At 45.9% G+C, this 27,075-nt stretch overlaps 1 protein-coding gene across 1 annotated transcript in view; it reads right to left on the reverse strand.

Annotated features, from left to right (window-relative positions):
• Nucleotides 1-27,075, reverse strand: part of LIMK1 (LIM domain kinase 1) — a 317,283-nt gene that overhangs the window by 153,848 nt on the left and 136,360 nt on the right. The window lies entirely within an intron of this gene.

Raw genomic sequence — 27,075 nt, forward strand, 5'->3', positions numbered from 1 at the left:
AAACCCTTGACCCTTGGGTGCCCAGGCCAATGAGCCACAATGGACAGGGCTAAGTCACAGTTTTTAGTGTGTGTGTGTGTGTGTGTGTGTGTGTGTGTGTAGAGGAAGATGGGGCAAAATGTAAATAAACAGTGAGTCTAGGTATACAAAAATTACAAGGGAGTTCCTTGTAATATTCTTGCAGCTTTTCTATAAGTTTAAAATTATTTCTAAATTAAAAGTTTCCCCCAGAAAGTGAAAAAAAATACCATGAATTGGCAAAGGCAGCTTACAGGGCTGCAGACAGTAGAGGTGCTTTTGAGACTCACCCAGCAAGGATGCTTAGGAAAGAAATTCCACTTCACACACGCAGACTTGTGAGCGTCCCATGCACATTTTATTATCCCTTCCAGAATCAAGGAGAAATGCCACGTGATTTTCCCATTTGGAAGAGGCAGTGGCAGCCGGGCAGAGAGAAAAAAGGCCAGGCCAGGAGCCAGGATACCTGGGCCCACTGTCCCACTTGCTGCAGCTGTGGAGGATGGCCCCTGTCCTCTGGACCTCACCATCCTGTCCACACCAGGAGGTGGCCAGAATCTCCAGCCACTCTGTTTTCACCACTCTGGATGGTCCTAAAGCCAGAATGGTGCTCGCCAGCAGCTCAAAGACCCGCTGCAGCCCTCTTGGGGGTTTCCACTTTCCAAGAATTAGTCTCTCCACTTGCTCAGGCGGCCTCTTGGAACACCAGCCTCTCAGAGCTTTTCCCTGCCTTGTCCCGGGGCCAGCCTCAAGCTCGTGATGCGATTTTCCAGGCCCAGGCATATCCTCACCCTTGGAGCCTCTAACTCATCCCTGTCGCAGTCTGAGGACCACCCTTGCCCCAAGCCCGCAGATATGCAGCAGCAGCAAAAGGGGCTCCACTCTTGCCAGACTCTCTGACCTTCAGGGTGGTGGCCACAGAAGACACAAGACCTTAAGGCTTAGTACCACCCGGTGCTCATTGGCTACGACTCAGGTGGATGGGACTCACCTGCTGGCCCTGACTGCCCACATCCAACTCTCTATCCTGGACTCTTAGAGATTTCCTCTGCAGGCTCCAGTCTCCCCAGAGCAGAGAGAACATTCCTTTGTTCATTTAACACATTTTTATTGAGTGTTCTGACTCAGAGTGAGCACACACAGACCCAGAGAGCTTACATTCCAAACAGACAAGAATGTGTAACTGTGCAAGGGTAGAAGTGCTCTGAAGGACTGGAAGGAGAGGATACTCAGAGGAGAAAGGAGCTTTGGCCACAAAGAACAGGAAATGCAAAAGCCCTGAGGCCATGTCAAGTTCAAAGAATGGAAAGAGGTCGACATGGCCCTTCAGCAGGGGCCAGATGTGCAGGAAGGCCAGAGGTGCATGTCACTCATGGGGCGACATGAATACATTTGCATTTCAAAGGTGTCCTGACTGCAGAGTAGACACCAGGAAGAATGGGGCACCACTTAGCTATTGCACAGAAGTAGGCGATACAGCAGGGGGCTCAGATGGCAGAGTTCTTCCCATAGTGCTGCCAGAAGGTGGGGTCCGAAGTTACCGGCCTGACTGGGGACACACCAGGGACCATCTCAGCCACAGCTGCCTCTGTCCATCTAGGGGGGGCCCAACCAGCCCACAGGAAAGATTTATGCCTCAGTCTCCCTGCCAAGCACTCCTGTTCTATGGCCTGTCCCAAATGACACACTTTTTTAAAAACAACAAAAACTTTGTTAAGATATAATTCACATACCACACAACTCACAAATTCGAGTGTATAATTCAATGGTTTTTAGTATACTCACAGATATATTGTCACCAACAGCACAGTCCATTTTAGAGCATTTTTAACATCTCGAAAAGAAACCCTCGCTTCCTCTAGCTATCACCCCTCCCCCCTTCCCAGCCCTGTATCAGCCCTAAGCAACCACTAATCTACTTCCTGTTCCTGTAAGAACAGCCAGGCCTTTGCCTTTCTGCATCTTGACTCCTACCCCTGAGCCCATTTGGCCACCAGCAGGGTTAGAGTTCCAGGGCCACCATCAAGCCTGCCCTGCCCTCAGATGCCAGCTGTGTCCTTCTGCGTGACTCTTGGGACAGTCCCTACAGCTGGCAGCTCCTCTTGCCAGCTCTGCCTGGCCCCTCCTTTTCAGCTGGAAACTGGAAGTGTCTGTTCTACCTGCCACACAAGCCAGCTTCCAGGAGCAGCATCCCCAAGCCCCAAGATCAGGTCCCTTGGGCCTCAACTGAGGGCCCGCTTTTGCTCCTTCCCCTGTCCCAGGCCCAGATCCCAGACACACTTCAGCCACCCAGCCAAAGCCTGTTATCTCTCCCTTTCTTGAGGACAGGACTCAGAAGACCCTCAATTTCCCCAACCTTCTCATCCCTAGGATGCACCCTGACCTTCCTAGAGGCCTGGGTGGTGGGGGACACTCCTCATCTCAGAAACATTAGGGGAAGCCAGGTGGCCAGCCAGCAGGTAGAAAGAACATTCATGGTTGTCAGCGCAGCATCTCCTCCCTTTCTTTTATTAACAGACCTTTTTTCCTATGGAGAATCTACCCCATCTGGTTTGAACGGGATGACCCTTCCCTGTTTCCCTCACAGAGGTAGGCATGTGACTTAAGTCTGAGTGAAATAGACGGGGAGGGGGAGGGGCGGGGGAGGGGGAGAGGGACCCAGGCCGTGGGTGATGTTGTGTTGGATAATATGCTAACAGTGGGTCCTTTGGGGATAGGCTGCACTATAGTGATCAGTTTAGGATGGACATATGACCCCCGAGAGCAATTAGTCTCCTCTGAGATTTGATATTTGGCAGCTGGAAGGAAGAATGTCTTTCTTTTGTACTGGAAATTTTAAGGATAGTGCCTGGGGCTGCCTGATGCCAGCCTTCCCAACTCACGGAGAGAGCTGGTTTGAGAGAGACACAAACACTTTGGGGAATAGAGCCAAAAACTGGAGAAAAAGAAACCCAGTGACATCATTTCTGTTCTAGGACCTAGCCACACCCTTGGACTTCCCAGATACCCGGGTCAATAAATTCCTTTTTTGCTTAAGTCATTTGAGTTGAGTTTCAGCCACTTGTGACCAACACTTGCTGAGCAGCAGAGGGAGAAAGGGCTCTGGCATCAGTGGGAAGTTGGGTTAGGTGGCCTGTAAGGCTCCTTTCAACCAGGAGCCTGGACTGCTGATGTTGCCCAGGGTGCCACCCTCATCACTCTCCTCTTCTTGCTCTGCTCTCTCCAGAGGCAGCCCATCCACCCCAGCTGCAATGACTGTCAATGCAATGCTGACTTGGGGAACAGATGATATGAGGCATTTCCCACTCAGCAGAAGCCGGTGCCCACTCCACATCCCATCCCTCTCCTCTCTAACAACCAGCTCATGGCCCTTTTTTGGAGGAATGCCCTTGGGCTGATGGAATAAGCTTCCCTTCACTTGAAAAGACCCAGAATGCCAGGAATTTTCCCACCCCTCGCTTCAACTACTGACTAACTACTGACTAACACCTGCAGGAAGTCACACTCAGGAAAGTCCAACTCGCTTGCCTCAGGCCAGGAAGCATAATGTACACTCCAGAGTCCCCTGGGGTCAGGCTCCTGGGGCTTGTGCCTGAGATCACACTTTGCTTGACTTCCTCCCCTGTGCTGTCCTGTGTGCCCCCTCCCTTTCCAGTGTCTCTTGGGAGCATATCCTTAATAAATCATTTGCACAAAATTTGCATCTCAGGGTCTACTTCTAGGAAGGCCAGCCTAAGACAACTCCCAAGACTGAAGCTCCAGTCTAGATTTCTTCTTCAAATCCCAACCTGTTTATGCACCTTCCTATAGACATGCCTGGCTGGCCACCCTCAGATTCCATAAAACCTGCATTGAGACCATTCTTTTCTATCTCAAGCCTACTCCTGTCCCTTACCCACTCCATCTCCTGATCCCAAAACATGAGGGTCATCCTCAACCACTGCCACCACCCTCCATCTTCAATATCCAGCCAGTCACCAGTTCCCTTAGATTCTCTTTATTATCTTATGACTTTGTCCCTCCCCACCTAGTTTGCTTACTTTGAGTACCACTCATTTCACTACAGTTCAAAGTCCAAATATCTAACCACATGATTCTCTGCATACCTCCCCCTCACAGCTACCAGTTATCCTAAAAATAACAACATCCTGGGTTCAGTGTGTGAGGTCCTCTAGGGTCTCACTGACACCTGCTCTGGACCAAGCTTCTGGCTGGGCACAGGAAACATGGAAGGGAAACTTACATCAAACTGAAAACAGCCTTGCCTGGGTGAGCCACTCAGGAAAAGATCCTCCCCTAGACCAGCTCTCTCTCCACCATCCACTGAACCAGGCAGCCTTTTCTCCTTCATTTTCAAAAACAAACTTTCATAATTAAATTATTTAGAATTTTCTGGCACTTTGTTTCACAATTTGATAGCTATGCTGTTTACCACTGGGTGTTTATATTTTGACGGTTTCTAGTTGGGCTTTGGGCAATCCAACATTTCAACTGTTTTCCTGTTTCAATGATCAGATGTGTCCTCTTGTGTCCTCTGGTTGTGTCTCCTTGGACCTTCTTTCAGAGCTCTCATGTCTGGCAACTGGCTTCCTGGGTAACATCTTTATGAGACCATCTGGATGTCTTTAGACTGGGACCAGGGCCGGAAATCAATCCACAGGGTCGCCACTGCTGCCTCCCCCCGCCAGCACTCCTGTGGACCATCTGTGCCACAGCGGGCCAGTGCTCCTCACTGCTCCCACCAGGACACACAGGCCTCCTTCATATGGGGTCCAGCAGGGCCACTCACCGGTCACCAGCCTGAGTCCATGCCCTCCTCGTCCAACCACCGTGGCTCAGCGAGAAGCAGGTCATTCCCACAGGAAACTTATATCAAACTAAAAACAGAAAGAAGCAATAAGACCGAGTGCTTTTTATAGTATACAAAGTGCTTTCACATGCGTGCATCCATTTGTGCCCCGTAGGAAGTCTGGGAGGTGGGTGTGATTATAAACATCTTCGCTTACAAATGAGGCACTTGGGGCTTGGAGAGAGAATGCAGGCCGCCTCCCTTCTCAGTAGACAGCGGTGATGAAGCAGGGACCGAAAGCCAGAACTCTGGCCCCCAGTGCTGTGCTTTTCTGAAGCGCACGGACGCGTAAATATAACCAGGTGTGCGCCGCGAGCGCCGAATGGTACAGAGCGCAGTGCGAACACCGCGTCCACGGGGGGAACCGAGGCCCGGGGAGGTCCCTGTGGGGCAGCCCAGAGTTGGACCAGGAATGGCAAGGAACTGGAGGAGCAGAGGTGAAGCTCGGGACCAGAGAGGGCAGGAAAAGAGGAGCAGTGGGGGCTGGGGTCAGGGAAGAAGCGGTGGAGACGCGCCTTACGGACAAGGGCTGCAGGCAGGCCTCAGCCAGGCCTCGGCGTGCAGAGTGGAGGGTGGGAACCTCTCTGCTCCCAGCAACAGCTTTAGCAGGCCCTGTCTGCAGCCTCCCTGGTAAACAGGCAGGATGGACAGATGCATGGGGAGTGTGATTTTGGAAAGATCATCAGAGCGGGCTCCCACCCATCCGAGAGGAAGTGGCCACTCCACTCACAGCAGGGAGCCGGTCCGAGCCCCTTGGCCATTCTCTTCTGCTTCATGCTGCCTTGTTTCTCCTTTCTTTCTTTTTTGCCTCCACAGACGTTGGGGGGGGAGAAAGAGGAGGGAAGTTTTGTTTCCAATTTGGTTTCAGGAGGCTGGAGCAAGACCTCTGTTTTTCCGAAGCAAAGCGGAGACAATCTGCATTAGGGCAGGGAGCGTGAAATCACTCTAAGAGGTTTCGTGTGTCTCCGAGGTGGGGGCCGGTCCTCCCCCCCACCACCGCACGTTCTGGCCCTTTCCCTGGACCAAAGGGAAGCCTATGTGCTGCCAAGTTCCCCTGGCCCCCAAAGTGGCAGCAGAATGACCCAGGGCAGATCTTGGAGGTATCAGGTGCCAATCCCATAGCTCTAGACATCTTTAGAGCCAGTTGAAGCCAGCTTGGCTCTGTCAATCCCATCCTTCCTCCTTCAGGAAGCCTACCCTGACTGCTGCCACCTACAGGATCTCACAACACAGCCTCCCCACAACCTCGGCTCTGGGCAAAATCAATGCCAATTTATGTCTGGTGAAACACTACATTAAACTTGCCATGTTGTAGGGTTTTATATCAGCCTTCTACTATTTTATCATGTATCATTAATTCTTTCCATTATTTATCCAACAAATAGTTACCAGGGTGTTATATAGTGCTAACCCTAGGGACATGCGATGCTAGGAACAAGGAAATGGTTTAGACACAGGCTTGCCCTCAGTTGTTCATCAGCTGGTGAAAAGGCCAGACAGGTAAACAGATGCTTAAAATGAAAAAGAACAAGTATTGATGCAACAGAGAACAGACTTGAGGGTTGGGGAAGTTTTCCCGGAAGAGGTGATTTTTAAGCTGCGTCTGAAGGAGAAGCAAGAGTTACTCAGTGTAGACAGAGGGCTGGAGTAGAGCGGCAGGGAGGGAGGTTGGGGTAAGTGGAGTAAAAACAATGTGAATGTTCGTTGAGCATCTCTTCTGTTAGGTACCAAGCACTACTCTCAAGTCTTCACTGATCAAAAATATCTGATGAGGTAGATAGATGGGTGCTGTTATGGTTATCTCCATTTTACAGATGAGAAGATAGAAGCACAGAGAGATTAAGCAACTTGCCTAGTGCTACACAGCTAGCAAATGGCCAAGCTAGATTTTGGCCTCAGGCAGTCTCCACAGCCCAAGCTCTTAACCATGATAAGGTACTGTATCTCAGGGATGTATTACTGCATCTCTTTCAGAGGGTTGTGGACACATTACAGCACAAATAAATTAGCTTTCCAGTCTCAACTGATCAACACCATCTCCACCCAAAAAAATGTCCCACAAATCTCGTTCTCTCCTTGTTTCCTTATGAATCTGAGGGTTTCCCACTGAACCCCCTATTTGTGAATCATCAGGACGTGGCCCCAGCCCTCGAAGTATGTGTCAGAGGGAAGGGTTGACTGAGGCCTCACCACAAGTTACCTGAACTGCCCAAAGCCCGGCGGCCAGTCAAGAGGCTAGCCTGAGTGTGAAATTTTCCAACTCGCCTCCCCAACCATCTCAGCCCTGAGTCCAGTCACCGCAGAAAAGATGAGCTCATGCAGGGGCTCTCCTGCACGCCTCATGGGCTCTGAACTGCAACCAGCGCTGGAGTCCCTTCCAAATCCCTAACTTGAAAAACCTGTCAGTGAGCCCTGGCCACAGAGCGTATCCGCCATGCACGATTGGTGCTAAGGAATGGCGCCCGAGGCTGGCCCAGCTGCAGCCCAGGCTGAAAAGCAGGGCCTTGCGCATGGCCTTGCCTCGGAGGCAGACACAGCCAGAGCCAGCTTTGGGGACCACGTCTGGATCCACAGGCCAAGTTGATTAACAAAGGTGTGGCTGGAGGTTGGAAGTCCAGCAAAGAATGCTGAAAAAAGATGCTAAGGCCTGAACAGGGGCAGGGGTCATGGGTCTAGGGAGGAGGGGAGGATCCCCAACACATTGGAGTGGTTCTGTGGACAGTACTTGTGTTCTCCAGACTGGTTACAAGGTGAAGGAAATGGAAAAAGTGAAGGAAGGGGAGACCCAGACATGGGTGGCTGGAAGAAAAGTGGAACAGTCCTTGCAGAGAGGAGATGGAGATGGCAGTTGGTAAAGTTTGAAATGTGAGGGTCCTGGGGCCACCCAAGCAGATATGTCCACCAAGCCGTTGGCCATTAGCTCACTCTGAGAAGAGAAGGGAGGGCTGAGGGTAGAGTCTTGGATTCTATAGTCACTGGATTGAAGTTCAGGGTTTTGGAAAGAGATGAGATGGCCAAGGTAGACAGCTAATTCTAGTGGAAAAGAGGGCCCAGAAGGTCTTGGGGGGAAGCTCCAGATGGGGCTTACGAAGAGTCAAAGGAGTATCCAGTGAGAGTTCTACCAGTGAAGAGAAGCCATAGAATTCTTGGGAGGTGTGGAGTTCAAGGAGTGAGAGCCAAATCAGAATTCAGGCCAGATGAACACAGAGCAAAGGCCATTGGGTGTAGAGAGCAGGGAATCCCCCAACAGTCAGATGACCTAGAGAGTCTTCTTCCAAACATATGCCAAAGACAAAAAAGTCCATAGAGTGAATCCACCAAAAGAAATATGCAAGAATGTTCATAGCAGCTTTATTCATAATAGCCCAAACTAGAAACCACCCAAGTGCTCATCAATTAATGAATGGATAAACAAATTATAGTCATACAGTAGAATTCTTTCAGTAATAAGAAAAATAAAAATAAAAAAAAAGAATGGCCCCACCAGCATGGCTCAGCAGTTGAGCACTGACCTATGATCCCAGAGATATAGGTTCTATTCCCAGTCAGGGTACATGCCTGGGTTGCAGGCTCGATCCCCAGCAGGAGGTGTGCAGGAGGCAACCGATCAATGACTCTCTCATCATTGATGTTTCTCTCTCTCTCCCCCTCCCTTACTCTCTCTGAAATTAAAAAATATATTTTCAAAAAGAATGAACTTCAGCTACATGTAATAATATGGATGAATTCCAAAATTAGGCTGAGCAAAAATAGCCACACTCAGAAGTGTATCCACTGCTAAATCCATGTATAAAAAGTCCTAACAGGCAAAACAAGTTGAAAGTGATAGAGGTCATAATAATGGTTACCTGAGAGAGTAAGTCTCCTGGAAGGGATATGAAGGAAGCTTCTGAGGAACTAAAAAACATTTTGTATCTTGATCTGAGTGGCGGCAGCGTGAGTATATGCATATGTGAAAGTCATCAAGCCATATGCTTAAGATTTATACATTTTACTGTTTGTAAATTTTAGCTCAATAAAAATTTAAAGTTAAGAAAAGAGAGAGACCAGGTGACATCATGGAAAATGGTGGAGTAGGACATTTAAATGATCAGCCTCTCCATTTAAACAACCATAAACTGGCAAAGATGGACTTAATCAGCTTTTAAATCCAAAATTTACTGCAACCAGGAAGATGCTTAATGAATAAAAAAGGAAAACTGAATTTCAGCAAGAGAACATTGTGGTATTTTCACCCACCTGACTCTTACTCCTCATTCCCTGGCATGGTGGCAGCTGTGGGGATGATGGCCTGCATTTCTGATGTAGCTTGCTGGCGCCAGGAGGCTAATACACACCTTATTCTTCAGATACTGTAACTGTGGTGTTTTTAAAATTTTTATCTGTCTGGTGATTCCCAGTGAGACAGCTCAGAGGCTAACTTTTTTTTATGCCCTCTCACCCCAACAGGCTGGCATGGCTTTCCAGGTAGCAGTAGCATCTGTAGAAAGATTTAAAGTCATATATACTCTATGCCCTCTTGGGGAAGAGATGGCAGATGGGACAAGTGTCCTACAAAATCCAAAAGCCTGGGGAGGAAGAGACAGAGAAGGAAGGTTATTGAGGGGGAATAAGGGTTCTGAAGGGCCACTGCACACACTGGGGAAAATAAAGTGCAATGTGCATGCCCAGGATGGAAAACATATTCAGAAAGACTTGAGATATCCTTTGGCTTTACCTCTGATGACTTTGTGGGCTCCATACTAGTAAAAGGTGAGGGCTAAAACAGTGTTGTAGGCAGCATCGTTTAGCATTGAAGGAACACCCCAACTCAGAGCCAAGCTACAGAGACTGAAAGAGTAGGATTTTTTTTTTCTGTTTGACTCCACGTATTTATGGAAACCTCTCTCGGCTCACTGGCTGGCCACTGAGATATTGAAACAAAGACTTTAGAGACCATATACAACAGGAATTCAATCTTTACAAAAATAGTTTGGAAAAGTTACTAAACAAATGGACATCAAAATCAATAAAAGCAAACAAACCCTGAGGAAGAGAAAGCATGTGATTTCCAGAGTTACTATATTATAATATTCAAAATCCCAGTTTTCTTTCTTTCTTTCTTTTTTTAATCCTCACCTGAGATATGCTTTTCATTGATTCTAGAGACAAAGGAAGGGAGAGGGAGAGAGGAAGAGAGAGAGAAAAACATTGATCTGTTGTCTCCCGTACATGCCCTGACTAGGGATTGAACCCACAACCCTGGTATGTGCCCTGACCTGGAATCAAACCCACAACCCTTTGGGGCATGGAATGATGCTCTTTCCACCTGAGCCACACTGGCCAGGGTCAAAATCCCAGTTTTCAACAAAAATTACAAGGCATACAAAGAATCAGGAAAGTATAGCTATTCATAGGGAAAAAATAGCAACTGAAATCATCCCTGAGGAAGTCCAGACATTACGCTTACTAGATAAAGGCTTTAAATACACTGTTTTAAATATGGTCAAAGAGCTAAGGGAAACTATGAGCAAAGAACTGAGTAAATTAGGAAAGCAATATATTAACAACATTAGAACACCAACAAAGAGATAGAAATTTTAAAAATAAACCAAATGGAACTTCTGGAGCTAAAAAGTACTATAATGTGAAAAAGTTACTAGAGGGCTTCAGCAGCAGATTTGAACAAGCAGGAAAAGAAAATGGCACATTTAAAGATACGAAAATTTAAATGATCTAGTCTGAAGAACAGAAAGAAAAAAGAATGAAGAAAACTTAACAGGGCCTAAAGGACTTGTGGGACACCATAAGCAGATCAACATATGCATGATGAGAGTTCCAGAAGGAGAAGAGAGAAAAGGCAGAAAAAAAATTTAAGATATAATAGTCAAACACTTCCCACATTTGATGAAATACTTGAATCTATACTTCCAAGAAACTAAAAACAAAAACAAAAACAAAAAAACAACCTAGAAAGATAAACTAAAAATATCCACACCAAGACAAATTATAACTGAAAAGACAAATACTCTTGGAAGAATTTTGAAAGCAGTGAGAGACAGAGCAGGGATCCACAATAAGATTAACAGTTGATTTCTCACAAACAGTGAGGGCCAGAAAGGAGAGGGATGATGAATTTAAAGTACTGAAAGAAAAATACTGTCAACCAAAAATTTTATACCCAGCAAAAACTTCTTCAAAAATTAAGGTAAAATTAAGACATTCCCAGTTAAACAAAACCCAAAAAAGTTCATTGCTAGCAGCCCTGCCCTATGAGAAATATTAAAGTGGATCCTTCGGGTTGAAATGAAAGGACATTGGGCAGAAATTTGAAACCATATAAAGAAGTAAAGAACTCCAGTAAAAGTAACAACATAGAAAAATATAAAAGCCAGTGTTTTTATAATTTTGAATTATAACTCCTTTATTTCCCATATGATTTAAAAGACAAAGGCATTAAAATTTTTATAAATCTATGTTAATGGACATACAATACATAGAAATGTAATTTGTGACAATAATGTAAAGGTGGGGGGACAGAACTGTATTTGAGCAGAGATTTTGTATATTATAGAAACCAAGTTGTTATCAATTCAAACTAGATTGTTAAAAGTTTAGGATGTTAATTGTAACTCCCATGGTAACCCCTAAGAAAATATATTAGAAATATACACAGAAGGAAATGAGAAGGGTATCAGAACACCTCACTACAAAAAAAAAAAAAAAAAAGTCAGCCAATCAATTAAACAAAAGAAAACAATTATGGAGGAAATGAGAAACAAAAAAGATATAAGACATACAGCAGGGATCCAAGATGGCAGCGGAGTAGGTGAATGTCACACTCACCTCTTCCCAGGATCAAACTGGAATTACAACTAAAATATAGAGCAAGCAACCTGAATAATCAACTGAAGGATAGCTTAAGAGAACTCTTATAACCAAGGATATACAGAAGCCACATCAAGACTGGTGGGAAGGGCAGAGATTCAAAATGGGCTGGCCCCGCTCTCATGGGCAGTGGCTGAGATTCCAGAGGGATATCTCAGCTGCAGCCCAGAGCACCACAGCTGGAAAGAGGCACCCACATAATATCTAGCTGTGAAAATCAGCAGGGGTTCTGTCCACGAAGGACAGAAAGGAATCTGCTAAAAACACAGGAACCCTCTTAAAAGGCCAATGCACAGCCCTGGCCAGCATGGCTCAGTGGTTAGAGAGTCAGCCTGTGCACTGGAGGGTCATGGGTTTGATTTCTGTCAAGAGCACATACCAGGGTTGCAAGTTCAATCCCTGCCCCCAGTCAGGGTGCATGTGCGAGGCAACCAATCAATGTGTCTCTCTCACATCAATGTTTCTCTCTCTCCTCTCTCTCTCCCCTTCTCTCCCCTCCTTCCACTCTCTCTAAAAATCAATGGCTTAAATGTAAATGGCTTAAATGCTCCAATCAAAAGATATAGGGTAACAGAATGGATAAGAGAACAAGACCCATATATATGCTGTCTATAAGAGAACCACCTCAGAACAAAAGAAACACACAGACTAACATTAAAGGGATGGAAAGAAATAAATCATGCAAATGGAAATTTTTTAAAAGTTGAGGTAGCAACTTATATCTGAAAAAACAAACTTTAAAGCAAAGGCTATAGTAAGAGACAAAGAAGGACACTACATAATGATAAAGGGAACAATCCAACAATTAACCCTTGTAAACATTTATGCACCCAACATAGGAACACCTAAATATATAAAGCAAACCTTGATAGACATAAAGGGAAAGATAGACAGTAATGCAGTCACAGTAGGGGACTTTAACACCCTATTGACATCAATGGATAGATCTTCCAGACAGAAAATCAACAAAAAAACAGAACCTTAAATGACACAATAGATCAGGTGGATTTAGTTAGTATCTTCAAAGCATTTCACCCCAAAGCGGTAGAATATACATTATTTTCAAGTGTACATGGAACATTTTCTAGGGTATACCACATGTTAGGACACAAAACAAGTCTCAATAAATTTAAGAAGAATGAAATCATATCAAGCATCTTCTCTGACCATAATGGTATGAAACTAGAAATCAATCACATGAAAAACACACAAAGACATGGAGGCTAAATAACATGTCAATAAACAATGAGTGGGTTAACAATGAGATCAAGAAAGTAATCAAGATGTCTTGAAACAAATGAAAATGAGAACACAACAACCCCAAATCTCTAGGACACAGTGAAAGCAGTCCTAAGAAGGAAATTCATAGCATTGCAGGCCTACTTCAAGAAACAAGAAAAAATCTCAAATAAACAATCTAACTTTACACTTAAAGCTAGAAAAAGAACAACAAACAAAGCCCAATGTGAGAAGAAAGAAAATAATAAAATAAAGCAGAAATAAATAAAATAAAATAAAGTCTAAAAAACACAATACGAAAGATCAATGAAACTAAGAGCTAGGTCTTTGAAAAGATAAACAAAATTGACAAACCTTTATCCAGACTCACCAAGGAAAAAAGAGAGAGGACCCAAATAAATAAAATCAAAAATTTAAGAGGAGAAGTAACAACTGACTCCACAGAAATACAAAGTTTTGCAAGAAAATATTACACACAACTATATGCCAACAAATTGGACAATCTGGATGAAACTGATAAATTATTAGAAACATACAAAAACTTAATCAGGAAGAATCATAAAATCTGAATAAACAGATTACAACTAATGAAATTAAAGCAGTAATTTAAAAAACCTCCCAACAAACAAAAGTCCCATACATGATGGCTTCACTGGTGAATTTTACCAAACATTCAAAGCACTAACACCTATCCTTCTCAAACTATTCCAAAAAATTCAAGAGGAGGGAAGACTCCAAAGCTCATTTTACAAGGAGAACATTATCCTAATTCCAAAACCAGATAAAGGCACTAAAAAGAAAGAAAATTAGCCCAGCCAGCATGGCTCAGCAAATTGCTGATTTGATTCTCAGCATCCTCTACTCTACTGTTGATTCCCTGTAAATTATTCTTCATTTCAGTTCATGTAGCCTTCACTTCTGACTGATTCTTTATATGTCATTGACAATCTTACTAGTTTCCTTAAGATCCTTGAGCATCCTTATGACCATTGTTTTGAACTCTATATCTAGTAGCTTGCTTGGCCCCATTTCATTTAGTTCTTTTTTTGGAGATTTCTTCTGTTCTTTCATTTGTGACATATTTCTTTGCCTCCACATTATGGCTGCTTCCTGGTATTTGTTTCTGTGTATTAGGTAGAGATGCTATGTCTCCTGGAATTGGTAGAGTGGCTTTGTGTAGTAGGTGACCTGTAGGGCCCAGTGGCTCAGCCTCCCCAGTTACCTGAGCCGGGCCTTCTAGGTGCTCCCCTGTGTGGGCTGTATGCACTGTCCTGTTGTAGTTGAGCCTTGGTTGTTATTGGTGTCACTGGGAGGAATTGACCTCCAGGCCAATCAGCTGTGAGGACCAGCTGCAACTACCACCGAAGAGCTGCTGTGATGGAGACATGCCTATGGAGCAGGATTTAATTCAGTGGAGCTTTGGTGTTCACTGAGTCTACCCCTTGAGTGTGTCACTTGTGGATGTGATACGGCTGTACTCCAACGTGGTCAAAGCTGACCACTGGGTGCATTGTCTTTGGGGCCTGCTGGGAGGTGCAAAGTGAGCCTCTGCCTGTGCCTTGTCCAGGGCCACCAGCATGAGCTATGCAGCAGTCCATAGATGGCTTCTACTTGTGCTGGGCTTGGAGGTGTCCAGGAGAGGACAAGCTATGAACCAATGCAGGCTGCCACTAGTGCCAGGCCTAGGGCCACTTATCGAGAGGTAAGGGGCATGCTGAGGCCAGCTGTTGCTTGTTTGAGAGATTTTAGGAAAGTCCTAAGCATGAGTCTAGAGAGGCCACTTGCATAGAAAAGCCACTGGAAATGGGTTGGATGATCTTGCAAGTAGGGAGGGGCAAAAGGTGTGAGGCTGGCTGTTGGAGATTCAGAGAAGGTGTCTGCCTGTGGGCTCTGTGTGGGGAGAGCTCATCAAAGGAGCCTCTGCCAGCTCTTCTGTCTGGGAGAAAGCTTCCTCTCCAGCTCTATCCCTGATTCCAGGCAATTTAGTTCCTCCCTGAATGTCCCAGTTTCCTTTCAAGCTGCTGCCCGGCACTGGAGCTCAGAGGAAGCGGGTCTGAGTAAGTCCATGCACCAGCCATTTAAGAGGAACTGCCTGGGACCCCAGCAGCCTCCACATCCCTCAGCCACAATCCCCACTGGTTTTTACAGCCCAAAGTTGTGGGGACTCCTCTTCCCAGCACTGGAGCCTTGGGCTGAGGGACCTGATGTGGGGATGGGACCTCTTACTCCTCCAGGAAACCTCCATTGCCAAGATATTCCTCCCAGTTTTAAATTGTGGCACTGGGTGTGGGACCACAACTGCATCTCCACTACTCAGCCCAGATTCAGCCCTGTGTCTATGCCCATCCTACCAGTCTCAATGCTTCCTCAGTTCGCTTGTTGTAGGACTTCTGTTCAGCTATATTTCAGGAGGTTCTGAATGATGGTGGTTCTGTATTTTAGTTGTAATTTTGCTGTGGTTGCGGGAGGTGGCAGGTACTGTGGTTACCTACGCTGTCATCTGTTCCTACCTCAGTTGCATTTTTATACACCAATAATAAACTATCAGAGAGGGAAACTAAGAAAACAATCCCATTTACAATTGCATTAAAAAAATATCTAGAAATAAATTTAACCAAGGATGTAAAAGACCTTTTACTCGGAAAATTATAAGACACTGAAGAAAGAAATTGAGAAGATACAAATAAGTAGAAGCATATAATGTGTTTATGGATTGGAAGAATTAACATCATTAACATGCCCATACTACCTAAAGCAATCTATAGATTCAATGCAATTCCTATCAAGATACCAATGGCGTATTTCACAGGAGTAGAACAAATATTCCAAAAATTTATATGGAACCACAAAAGACCCCAAATAGACACAGCAATCTTGAGAAAGAAGAACAAAGTTAGAGAAATGATGCTACCTGATATCAAACTATACTACTAGGCCATAGTAATCAAAACAGCATGGTACTAGCATAAATACAGACCTATAGATCAATGAAACAGAATAGAGAGTCCAGAAATAAACCCATACCTTTATGGTCAATTAATATTTGACAAAGGAGGCAAAAACATACAATGGGGTAAAGGTATTCTATTCAATAAATGGTGTTGGGAAGATTGGACAGATACATGCAAAAATTTGAAATTAGATCACCTTCTTACACCATACACAAGAATAAACTGAAAATGGATTAGACCCTTAAATGTAAGAGTCGAAACCATAAATATCCTAGAAGAAAATACAAGCAGTAAAATTTTGGACATTTCTTGTAGCAATATTTTTTCTTTCTTCTTTTTTAAATCCTCACCTGAGAACATATTTATTGATTTTAGAAAGAGAAAGGGAGGGAGAGAAAGAAACATTGATGTGAGAAACATCTATTGATTGCAATCTATCCCTTGACTAGGGATCGAACCCACAACCTAGGTATGTGCCCTGACCAGGAATTGAACCCACAACCTTTTTGGTGTATGGGACAATGCTCCAGCCAACTGAGTCACCCAGCTAGGGTGCAATATTTTTTCTGACATATCTCTTTGGTCAAGAGAAACAAAAGAAAAAGTAAACAAATGGGACTACATCAAACTAAAAAGTTCTCAAACAGCAAAGGAAACCATCAACAAAATGAAAAGACAACCGAATGAATGGGAAAACATATTCTCCAATGATACATCTGATAAGGTGTTAATATCCAAAATTTATAAAGAACTTATAAAACTCAACACCAGAAAAACAAACAATCCAATTAAAAAATGGGCAACAGACTTAAATAAATACTTCTCCAAAGAGGACATACAGATGGCCAACCGACATATGAAAAGATGCTTAATGTCACAATTCATCAGAGAAATGCAAATTAAAACCACAATGGGATATCACTTCACACCTGTCAGAATGGCTGCCATCAATAAATCAACAAACACCAAGTGTTGGTGAGGATGTGGAGAAAAGGGAACCCTCATGCACTGTTGGTGGGAATGCAGACTAGTGGAAAGCAGTATGAAGTTACCTCAAAATATTAAAAATGGAATTGCCATGTGACACAGTGATTCCACTTCTGGGAATATATCCGAAGAACCCCAAAACACTAATTCAAAAGAATATATGCCCCCTTATATTTATTGCAGTGTTATTTACAATAGCCAAGATTTAGAAGCAGCCCTAGTGTCCATCAGTAAATGTGGTACATTTACACATGGAATATTACTAGGCTGTAAAAAAGAAGGAAATATTACCTTTGGTACAGTATGAATGGACCTGGAGAGCATTATGCTAAGTGAAATAAGCCAGTCAGAGAAAGACAAGTACCATATGATTTCAGTTATATGTGGAACCTAATGAACAAAATAAACTAACAAACAAAATAGAAATAGACTTGTAGACCCAGAGAACAGACTGACAGCTGTTAGAGGAAAGGGAGATTGGGGGCTGGGTGAAAAGCGTGAAAGGATTAAGCAAAACAAAACCCAAAAAAACCCTCATAGACACAGATAACAGTATGGCGATTACCAGAGGGAAAGTGGGGTGGGGGTAGAAGAGGGTAAAAGGGGAATAAATGGTGATGGAAGGAGACTTGACTTGGAGTGATGAACACACAATACAATATACAGATGATGTATATAGAATTGTACACCTGGCCCGGCTCAGTAGTTGTCGACCTAGGGGTTTGATTCCCTGTCGGGGTACATGCCCAGGTTGCGGGCTCGATCCCCAGTCGGGGGCATGCAGGAGGCAGCCGATCAATGACTCTCTCATCATTGATGTTTCTATCTCTCTCTCTCCCTCTCCTTTCCTCTCTCTGAAATCAATAAAGACATATTTTTTTAAAAAAAAAAAAGAATTGTACACCTGAAAGCTATATAACTTTATTAACCAATGTCACCCCAATAAATTCAATAAGAATAAAATTTTAAAAATAAAAATAATAGAGAAGAAAAAATAGAATCAAAGGACAGATAAAGAGCTTCCCAGACAAGTAAAAGCTAAAGGAGTTCGTCACCACCAAACCAGAAGAAGAAAAAAAGACATATAGCAAACAAATATCAAAATGGCAGAAGTAAGTCACTCTTTACCAGTAATTGCTTTAAATGTAAATAAATTAAACTCTCCAATCAAAATGTAGAGATTGGCAAAATGGGTTTTAAAAATAATAATTCAACTATATACTGCCTACAAGAAACTCACTTTAGAGTCAAGGGCACAAATAGGTTAAAAGTAAAAGGAAGGAAAAGGATTTTCCATGCAAACTATAGCCAAAATAGCAGGGATGATTATGCTAATTTGAAAGAAAATAAACTTTAAGTAAAAAATTGTTACAACTGACAAATAAGGAGATTACATATTAATTAAAAAATCAATTCATCAAGAAGATATAACAATTGTAAACATTTTTTTCACAAAACAAGAGTCTTAAAATATATAAATAAAATATTAACAGAATTTTTTAAATGAAACAGACAGTTCTACCATAAAGTTGGAGACTTCAATACTCCACTTTCAATAATGAATAAAACATCTAGACAGAGAAATGATACAGAAAAGAAGGGCATGAACAACATTATAAAACAATTAGACCTAACAGACCTACACAGACCATCTAGTAAACAACAGCAGAATACACATTCTTCCCTAGGGCACATGGAACATTCTCCAGGACAGACCATATGTTGGGCCACAAAACAAGTTTCAATAAATTTTAAAAGATTGAAATCATATTTTTCTCTGACCACAATGGAATGAAGATGGAATCAATAACAGAAGGAAAACTGGAAAATTCACAAATATGTGGAAATTAAACAACGCAATTTTAAATAACCAATGATTTAAAGAAGAAATCACAAGGCAAATTAGAAAATATTTAGAGACAAACAAAACGAAAGCACAACATACCAAAACTTACAGGACATAGCAAAAGCAGTGCTCAGAGGGAAATTTATAGCCTACATTTAAAAAGAAGATCTATCTCAAATCAATACTCTAACTCTATACTTTAAAGAATTAGAAAAAGAAGAGCTAACCAAACCCAAAGGTAGCAGAAGGAAGGAAATAATAGGCATTAGAGTGGAGATAATGAAATGGAGGATAGAAAAAAACCATAGAGAGCCCTGGTCAGTGTGGCTGCTGGTTGAGCATCATCATGGACCAAGAGGTCACCGGTTTGATTCCTGGTCAGGGCACATGCCCAGGTAACCCAATCCCCAGTAGGGGGTGTGCAGGAGGCAGCCAATCCATGGTTCCCCTTCATCGATGTTTCTCTCTTTCTCCCTCTCCTTCCTCTCTCTCTCTCTCTCTAAAATCAATAAAAACATATTTTTTTAAAAAAGAGAGAGAGAGAGAAAGAGAGAGAGAGAATCAACAAAACCAAAAGTTGGTTCTTTGAAAAGATCAATAAAATTAACAAATTTTTAGCTGGATTGACTACTAAAAAGAATTGGAAGGCTCAGATAACTAAAATCAGAAATTAAAGAATGGACATTACTACTGACTTTATAGAAATAAAAAGGATTATGAGAAAATACTATGAACAACTGAATATGCCAACAAGTTAGATGACCCAGCTCAAATTGATGAATTACTAGAAACACACAAACTAACATGTGACTCAAGAAGAGACAGAAAATCTGAATAGATCTATAATAAGTAAGCGGATCGAATCAATCATCAAAAACCTCCCAACAAAGAAGAGTCCAGGACCAGATGGCTTCACTTGTGAATTTTACCAAACATCTAAGGAAGAATTAACATCAATCCTTCTCCAAATCCTTCCAAAAATCGAAAAGGAAGCATCACTTGCTAACTCATTCTATGAGGCCAGCACCGCCCTGATACCAAAGCCAAAACAAGACACTACAAGAAAACTATAGACCAATATTCTTTATGGATATGGATGCAAAAAGTCCTCATAAAATACTAGCAAACCAAATTCAGCAGCATATTTAAATAATTATACACCATAACCAAATGTGATTTCTTCCCAGAATGCAAGTGTGATTCAATATATGGAAGTCAAGCAATGTAAATACCACATTAACAGAATGAGGGGAGAAAACATGATTATTTCAATGGATGCAGAAAGAGCATTTGACAAAATCCAACACCCTTTCATGGTTAAAAATAATAAACTAGGAATAGAAGAGAACTTTCTCAACAAGGTCAAGGTCATATATGTAAAACTCACAGCTAACATTGTACTCAATGGTGAAAGGCTGACAACTTTTCCCCTAAGATCAGGGACAAGACAAGGATGCCCACTTTTGCTGCTTCTATTCAACACAGGACTAGAAGTTCAAGCCAGAAGAATTAGGCAGGAAAATGAAATAAAACTCATCCGAATTGGAAAGGAGGGGGTAAAACTATCTCTAGTCACAGATGATATGGTATCATATGTAGAAAATTCTAAAGAATTCACACACACACACACAACTGTAAAAGCTAATAAATTCAGCAAATTTGCAGGATATAAAATCAACACACAAAAATCACTGTCTTGCTATACAATTTCAATGAACACTGCAAAAAAAGGGAAATTTGAAGAACAATTCCACTTACAATGGCATCAAGGGGAAAAAAGCCCTTAGAAATAAATTTAATCAGGAAAGTGCAATACTTGTACACTAAAACCTACAAAATACTGAGGAAAGAAATTAAAGAGGACCTAAATACATGTAAAGATATTCTGTATTCATGAATTGGAAGGCATGATATCATTAAGAGGACAATACTATCCAAAGCCAGTGACAGTACTACCAAATACAGATTCAATTCAATCTCTATCAAACCCCAAATGACGTGGTTTGCAAAAATTCACCCTAAAATTTTATGGAATTTGAAGGAACCACAAATAGCCAAAACAATCTTGAAAAAGAAAAACAAGGTTGGAGGCTTCACACTTACCAATTTCAAAACTTAACATTAAGCTACAATAATACATTTCTTAAAAAAAAAAAAAAAAATGGTACTGGCATAAAGATAGACCTATAGACCAACATAATAAAATAAAGAACCACATCCTCGCCAACCCCAGAACTATGGCCAGTTTATTTTTGACAAGGATGCCAAGACCATTCAATGAGGAAAGAACAGTGTCTTCAATAATCAGTGATGGAAAAACTGGATACCCACGCAAAAGAATGAAGTTGGACTTTTGCTTTATACCATATACAAAAATTTACTGAAAATTGATCAAAGATCTAAATTTAAGAACTAAATCTATAGGACTTTTAGAAGAAAATCTTAGTGAACTTAATTGGACAATAGTTTCTTAAATATGACACCAAAAACTCAAGCAACAAAATAAAAATACATAAATTGGACTTTATCAAAATTTAAAACTTATGTGCTTCAAAAGGCACTATCAAGGGAATGAAAGACACACAGCTGCTGAGGAGCTGAGCTGCTCCCAAGGCCAGGTCTCCTAAAATCCAGACCCTCACTGTGTCACAATCTCCGGGGAAGACATGGGGACCACAGGAGTTTGGGACAATGCAGGCTCAAGGCTGCCCAAACCAGAGTGACTGGCACCTCCCAGCTGGGGGCCTTTTGCAGGGCCTCAGACCCTCCTCTGGGAATAAGCAGTGAGCAGCTTGTCCCCATTCCCTGGTGAGCAGCCTTCATTTGACTAAAAGGCACATGGCTCTAGAGGCCCTGAGAGGCTGCTTCATGGAGGGAGCAGTGGGCCCAGTGACAGAGAGTAAGGGGACATCCCGAAACAGAGGGTTCTGGCCCCCTACATTTACCTCTACATTCCCTCACTCCCTGGAGTCTCCCTAAATGGGACTGGACAAGCTCGCAGTCAGAGAGCTCAAAGCCATGAGCGTCGTCCCAGGGCACTGTCAAAATTAAATTAACATTTTTTCCATTTCCCCTTTATTGCAAGCATATTGAATGCTATTGCACAAACTCCATTTTTCTGCTGGCTCCTCCACCCCCTGGTTTCTCAGTCTGGGCTTCCAAGGCAGGGCTGGCAAAGGGTGAGGAGATAGGTCTCATGCCACCTCCCCAGCTAAAGCCTCAAAGGCCCTGTTATCCTAGAGATGGAACCCAGTGCCATCCCCAGGCACAGGCCCACTACCCCCTGACCACCTACTCTTCTTTTCCCGCTGGCTGCCAGCCCTCCCAGCTCCAAGGCCTCCACCCCTCTCTGCCCCTCTCCCATAGTGTCAGAAACCCCAAAGGAGAAAAAAACTCCCACACCCACCAGCCATCAGCCCATGGCAAAAATGCTCAGAACTCAGACATCAAGGCCCAGAGCTGGGAGTGCAGCTGGGGTTTCGATTGCGCCATCTCAGCAGGGTCCCCAAAGAGGGTTAAGTCTTTGCTGGGATCATTCATTCATTCAGTCAGTCAGGAAGTTCATGTTGAACACTCCCTCTACTCCAGGCCAGTGGAGACACCCAGAAGGATCATGCACAGAGTTCACCCTCGAGTAGGGGATGCAGCAGGGCTGCGATGGCACACAGCGTGGTAAGAACAGGATCCTGGAGCCGTCACCAGGGAGGGGACTTATGAGTTGGGCAGACTGTTTTGTTGAGAGAAGGAAGGTGTGATCCTGGCAGGGGGAATGGCTGGTAAAAGATTGGAAGTGAGAATTAGTATGGTGGGTTTGGGGGTGACGAGCATCTTGAGATGGACAGAACATAAGGTGGTGGTGTTGGAGCTGGGTCAGGCTGGAGGGAGGGTCAATGACCTGGCCACAGTGAGGGCTCTGGGGGTTCATGGGCAGTGGGGAGCTAGTGAAGGGTATTGAGCTGGGGAGTGGCAGGGTCAGGTTTGCATTTGAAGGAGCTCCTTCTGGCTCCCCATGGAGGGCGAGTTGGAGGGGCAGAGACCAGTGATGTGGATGTTGCAATAGTCCTGGCCAGTGAGGATGAGCTCAGAATGAAGGGACAGCAGTGGAGAGAGAATAAAGTCATGGGATTGCATGGATTGGCCTTGGTTGACCAACGGGACCACGGGTGAGGGGGGGAGGGGGAGGGGGGAGGGGGAGGGGGAGGGGGAGGGGGAGGGGGAGGGAGAGGGAGAGGGAGAGGGAGAGGGAGAGGGAGAGGGAGAGGGAGAGGGAGAGGGAGAGGGAGAGGGAGAGGGAGAGGGAGAGGGAGGAGTCCAGGTGCTGCCCGCATCTGTCCCCAGGAATCAGGTAGGTGGTGCAGTCCTTCGCTGAAAGGGGGAGCCCTGGGGAGGGCAGGGCTGGCCATCCCATCTGGAGACTGCTGGGCAATCCTCAGGCGCAGTGTTTGGTAATTTAGCCACTGGCCCGGGAAGAGGTGGTGAGAAGAGGGCCTGGGATGACCACCAGCACAAGGAAGGGATCAGAGGGGAGCTCTGTAGGAGGCAAGAAGCACCCAGGGCCAGCAGGGGCACATGTCAGGTGGGTGGGTGATGGCAGGCTTGGGGGACAGTGAGGAGGAGCAGTTGCACTTAGTGACAAGGGCTCTAGCACCCATCCCTCTCTCCGTGGAGGACTGGGGACAGAAACTGGACTGGAGAGGGTTCCGGAGAGAGCGGGTAGAGGGGAAATAGGGAACGGGAAGTCTAGACAACTCTGAAGAAACTTGGCTATGGACAGATGAAGAAAGCTGGAGTGGGGGACCAAGAGAGGGATGTTTTTCATTTTCAGATGAGAGAGAATTGAGTGTAGGGACGTGCTAAGAGCTGGAAGTGTTTGCAGATGGGAGAGCAGGAGTGACTGCTGGGGTGAGGTCTCTGTGTCTAGAGGACATCTAGCACTCGGTGGACAGTTTTTGGGTAAGCAGATACAGATGGCAGGAGCAGGCTCTAGCATCGTACAGGCCCCTTTATCTTGGGGGCAAAAGGGAATGGAAGGCCAGCTGAGCAAGGAGGTTGTAGATGGGAGGCAGGATAGGGCAGGAGTCTCCACGGGGCAGCTGATGTGCTCGGAGTAAACGGGGGAGCAGAAGGAGGTCCTCTACTGCCTGCGCCCCCGGCGCCTCCACCCTCTCCACAGCCAGCAGCACACGGAAAGTTGGGAGTGGACTGAAACAGACAGTGTGCTGCATGGGGCTCGGCAGGAGTGCGGGCTGCAAAGGGCCTCAGACGAAGGCTGGGGGCCTGGGCCCTGCCCAGCCCCACCTCTGCCTCTGCATGCGACCAGGAGCAGCCCCTTTGAAGCCCCCCTTCCCCACCTGCAGAAAGGGGACTTGGTATCAACATGCTGCCGGAGGGGTGCGATGTGGCATTCCAGGAATCTTGCATTTCAGACCTGTGGAATTCCGAGAAGTCAATACTGTATAATTCCAGACTCCTAAAATTCTGTAATATAATTTCTGTATTGCCACCAGGGATGGGTCCAGCAGACATCTCTCCCCTCAAAATTGCTCTGTCTGCCCATCCCAGCTGCCAGCTCTCCTTTCCTCCCTTCTCCCCATCAACTCTGGGCACAGCCAGCCTCGAACACGTCCCAAGCGAGCACTTGGCAGGCGGGGCCGTGATTCATGCCCCTCCAGCAGGCTTCGTGGCTAGCCCGCAGCCAGAGTATGCAAGACATTCCTGGCCTCGCCTTGCTCTCAGGATTAGCGAGGCGGGGGCGGCTGGGGTTGGGGGAGACAGTGTTCTCTGTCCTCAGCCAGGCACGGGGCATCCAGGCACGAGCGAGTCTGAAGTGGCCGCCAAGCTGGCCAGGAAGGGAACATCGTCCATAAACCGAGGCCACGTCTGTGATCCAGACAGCAGGGCTGGGTGGGGACATTCAAGGAAGGCCGCCACCTGCTCCATGTCCAGGGAATGAAGAAGGGCCAGGAGTCTGGGGCAGGCGAGGTTGCTCACTCCAACCCCCTGCCTCTATTTCCCCCATGGGCCCCTTCCCATGCCCCTTCTTCCCCTTGGGAGCCTGGCCCCCACCCCACCCCCGTATCCCAGGCTTGGCTGAGAGCATGAAACCTACTCAAGGTGCGGAAGAGCTCAGGCACCTGCAGTCTCTCTCCCGGTGCCCCTCAGACTCCCCCTCAGGGACGTGCCTCCACCCTCAGACCATCATTGCAGAGCAACATGTCCCCTTAAAAGCAAGCCTCCCAAGTCAGAGCTGTGCATATACACGCACACACAGACACATACACAGGTGCAGACAGGCACATATGCACACTGAAGCCAGTGTCCTGGGACAGGGCCTCGGTGCCCCTCAAACCAGATCAGGGCTGCACCACGCCCCTCAGACCAGAATCCCCAGGTCTTGTCTTTCCCTCAGGAGTGATAGGAGAGAGTAGGATGGGGACCTTGGACAGCCCAAAGAACAGAGGTGAAGGAGGGTGCCAGGTGCAGGCTCTCCCAGCCCCTGGAGGCATCTATGTGCCAAGGACAGGTGCAAACAGTTTCCGACTCAGGGCAAGAGGCCTGAACTAGACTGGTCATTGAGGGGAGGCCTGCCGGTGAGGTGACTTTGAAGAGGGTCTCTGGGCCTGTGGGCAGGGAGGGCCGAGCCGGGCAGCTGGCAGCAGTTCTCCCAACTCCCCACAAGGCTGGGCTGAACTCTGAAATGCCTCATCTGCCTTCTCCAGGCCTTGCCAGTGCTGTCCCCAAGGCAGTTCCCACCCCAGACCTGGGCCCTGAGGCTCTGCGGGGAAAGGAAAGGGCTTCAGCTTTGGGTCAGACCAACTGAATTTAACTTCTGACCTGCCCACACACATGCTACTCAAGCTTTCCCAGGTAGGTTTGGCTCATCTAATATGGAGATCGAGGACAGTACACCCTACATTGGGGGTCCTTATGGTCAGTGAGATCACATTTGTGAAGACCCCTGGCAAGCACATAGTTGGCATGAAATCCATGGCGTGTTCTTTCCCTTGGCTGGTCACAGGTAAGCCCAGGTGACAACAGGGCCAAGACACAAGAAGCAACTAGTGTGAGTCCAGCCTGTCCCTCATCCCACGCCCAGCACCAAGTCCTCCAGGAAGTCACTGAGACAACGCTGAGTGGTGGGGCACAGAGAGAGCTGGCTGGCCTTGGGACAGACACCTGCAGTGGCCCTTGGGGGAGGACAGGACTTCCTCCACCAGCAACTGGAATCCCTGGCACCTCGGGGTTTCCTCAGGGGTCCATTCTCTCCTCGAGGCTCAGTGTGGGCAGTCCAAAACAGAGGCCCTGGGGTTCCTGGCCCCAGGCCCCTGCTAGAGAAGGGGAGGGGTCCTCTTCCCCCCTAAGTGGAGATGAAGAAAGGAAGAGGCCAGACGGGACATGGCATGCTTCCAGCCCCAGTTTATTTCCGATCTAAGCACTGAGACCTCTCCCCACAGGGGCACGCAGCCAAGCCCCTCTGAGACTGGGCCAGATCCGGAGGACAGGTCAGCCCAGAGACAGAGCTCACTCCCTGTTCAGTCCTTAAAAGTCTGTTGGACTGAGTGCTTCTCCCACTATGGAGGGGCCTGTGTGTGTAGGGGCTGCATTCCCAATGTGCCATGAAGGGGGAGTTGACCCGAGGACTCCCCAGACAACACCTGGCTCCAAGCCAGATCCTGGGAAGAGACCATAGCACCAGGACCTGGAGTGGCGGGGACCTGGAGTGTGCAGTTAAAATGGGACTAAATAAGCGGGAGGAGGACAGTGAGGGAGACAGTGAGAAGAAGGGGGCTCAGAGAGAGGAAAAAGGTTTAGTGGGCTCACTGAAGGGGAGGGAGGGGCCTCAGTGAGGGTTCACATGAAGGGTGCTCAGCAGGAGAGCCAGACCCTCCCTCCCTCCACCTCATCAGGCTTCCTCTTGTCTTACTCTGCCACACAGCTCTCCTTGGTCACTGACCATAGGCCACACCCTCTGGCCTCCTGCCTGCCTGGGCCTGACCATACCACCTTGTCCCTTTCCATGCAGGGCCTCAGTGAAATCCAAGACAGATGGCCCAAGGTCGGGGCCCTCTCTAAGGACATCTCGAAAAGACCTGGGCAGTCAAGTGAGTGGGATTTGGGCTCTGGTGCCAGACAGAGAGGCAGAGGGAGCCCTCCCTGGAATTGCCCTGGGGAGGGAGGGGACACAGGCTGAGAGTCAGATCACTGCCCACACAGAGACCCAAGCTACTGTTGTTCAGCACCGGGTGTGAGCTAGCCCCAGGCTCAGTGGTCAGCTCCCCCTGGCAGCCCAAGGAAACCTACCTAGAAGGCAAGCCATG

Source organism: Miniopterus schreibersii (genome assembly GCF_964146895.1).
Source record: "Miniopterus schreibersii genome assembly, chromosome: 3".
Taxonomy (NCBI): domain Eukaryota; kingdom Metazoa; phylum Chordata; class Mammalia; order Chiroptera; family Miniopteridae; genus Miniopterus; species Miniopterus schreibersii.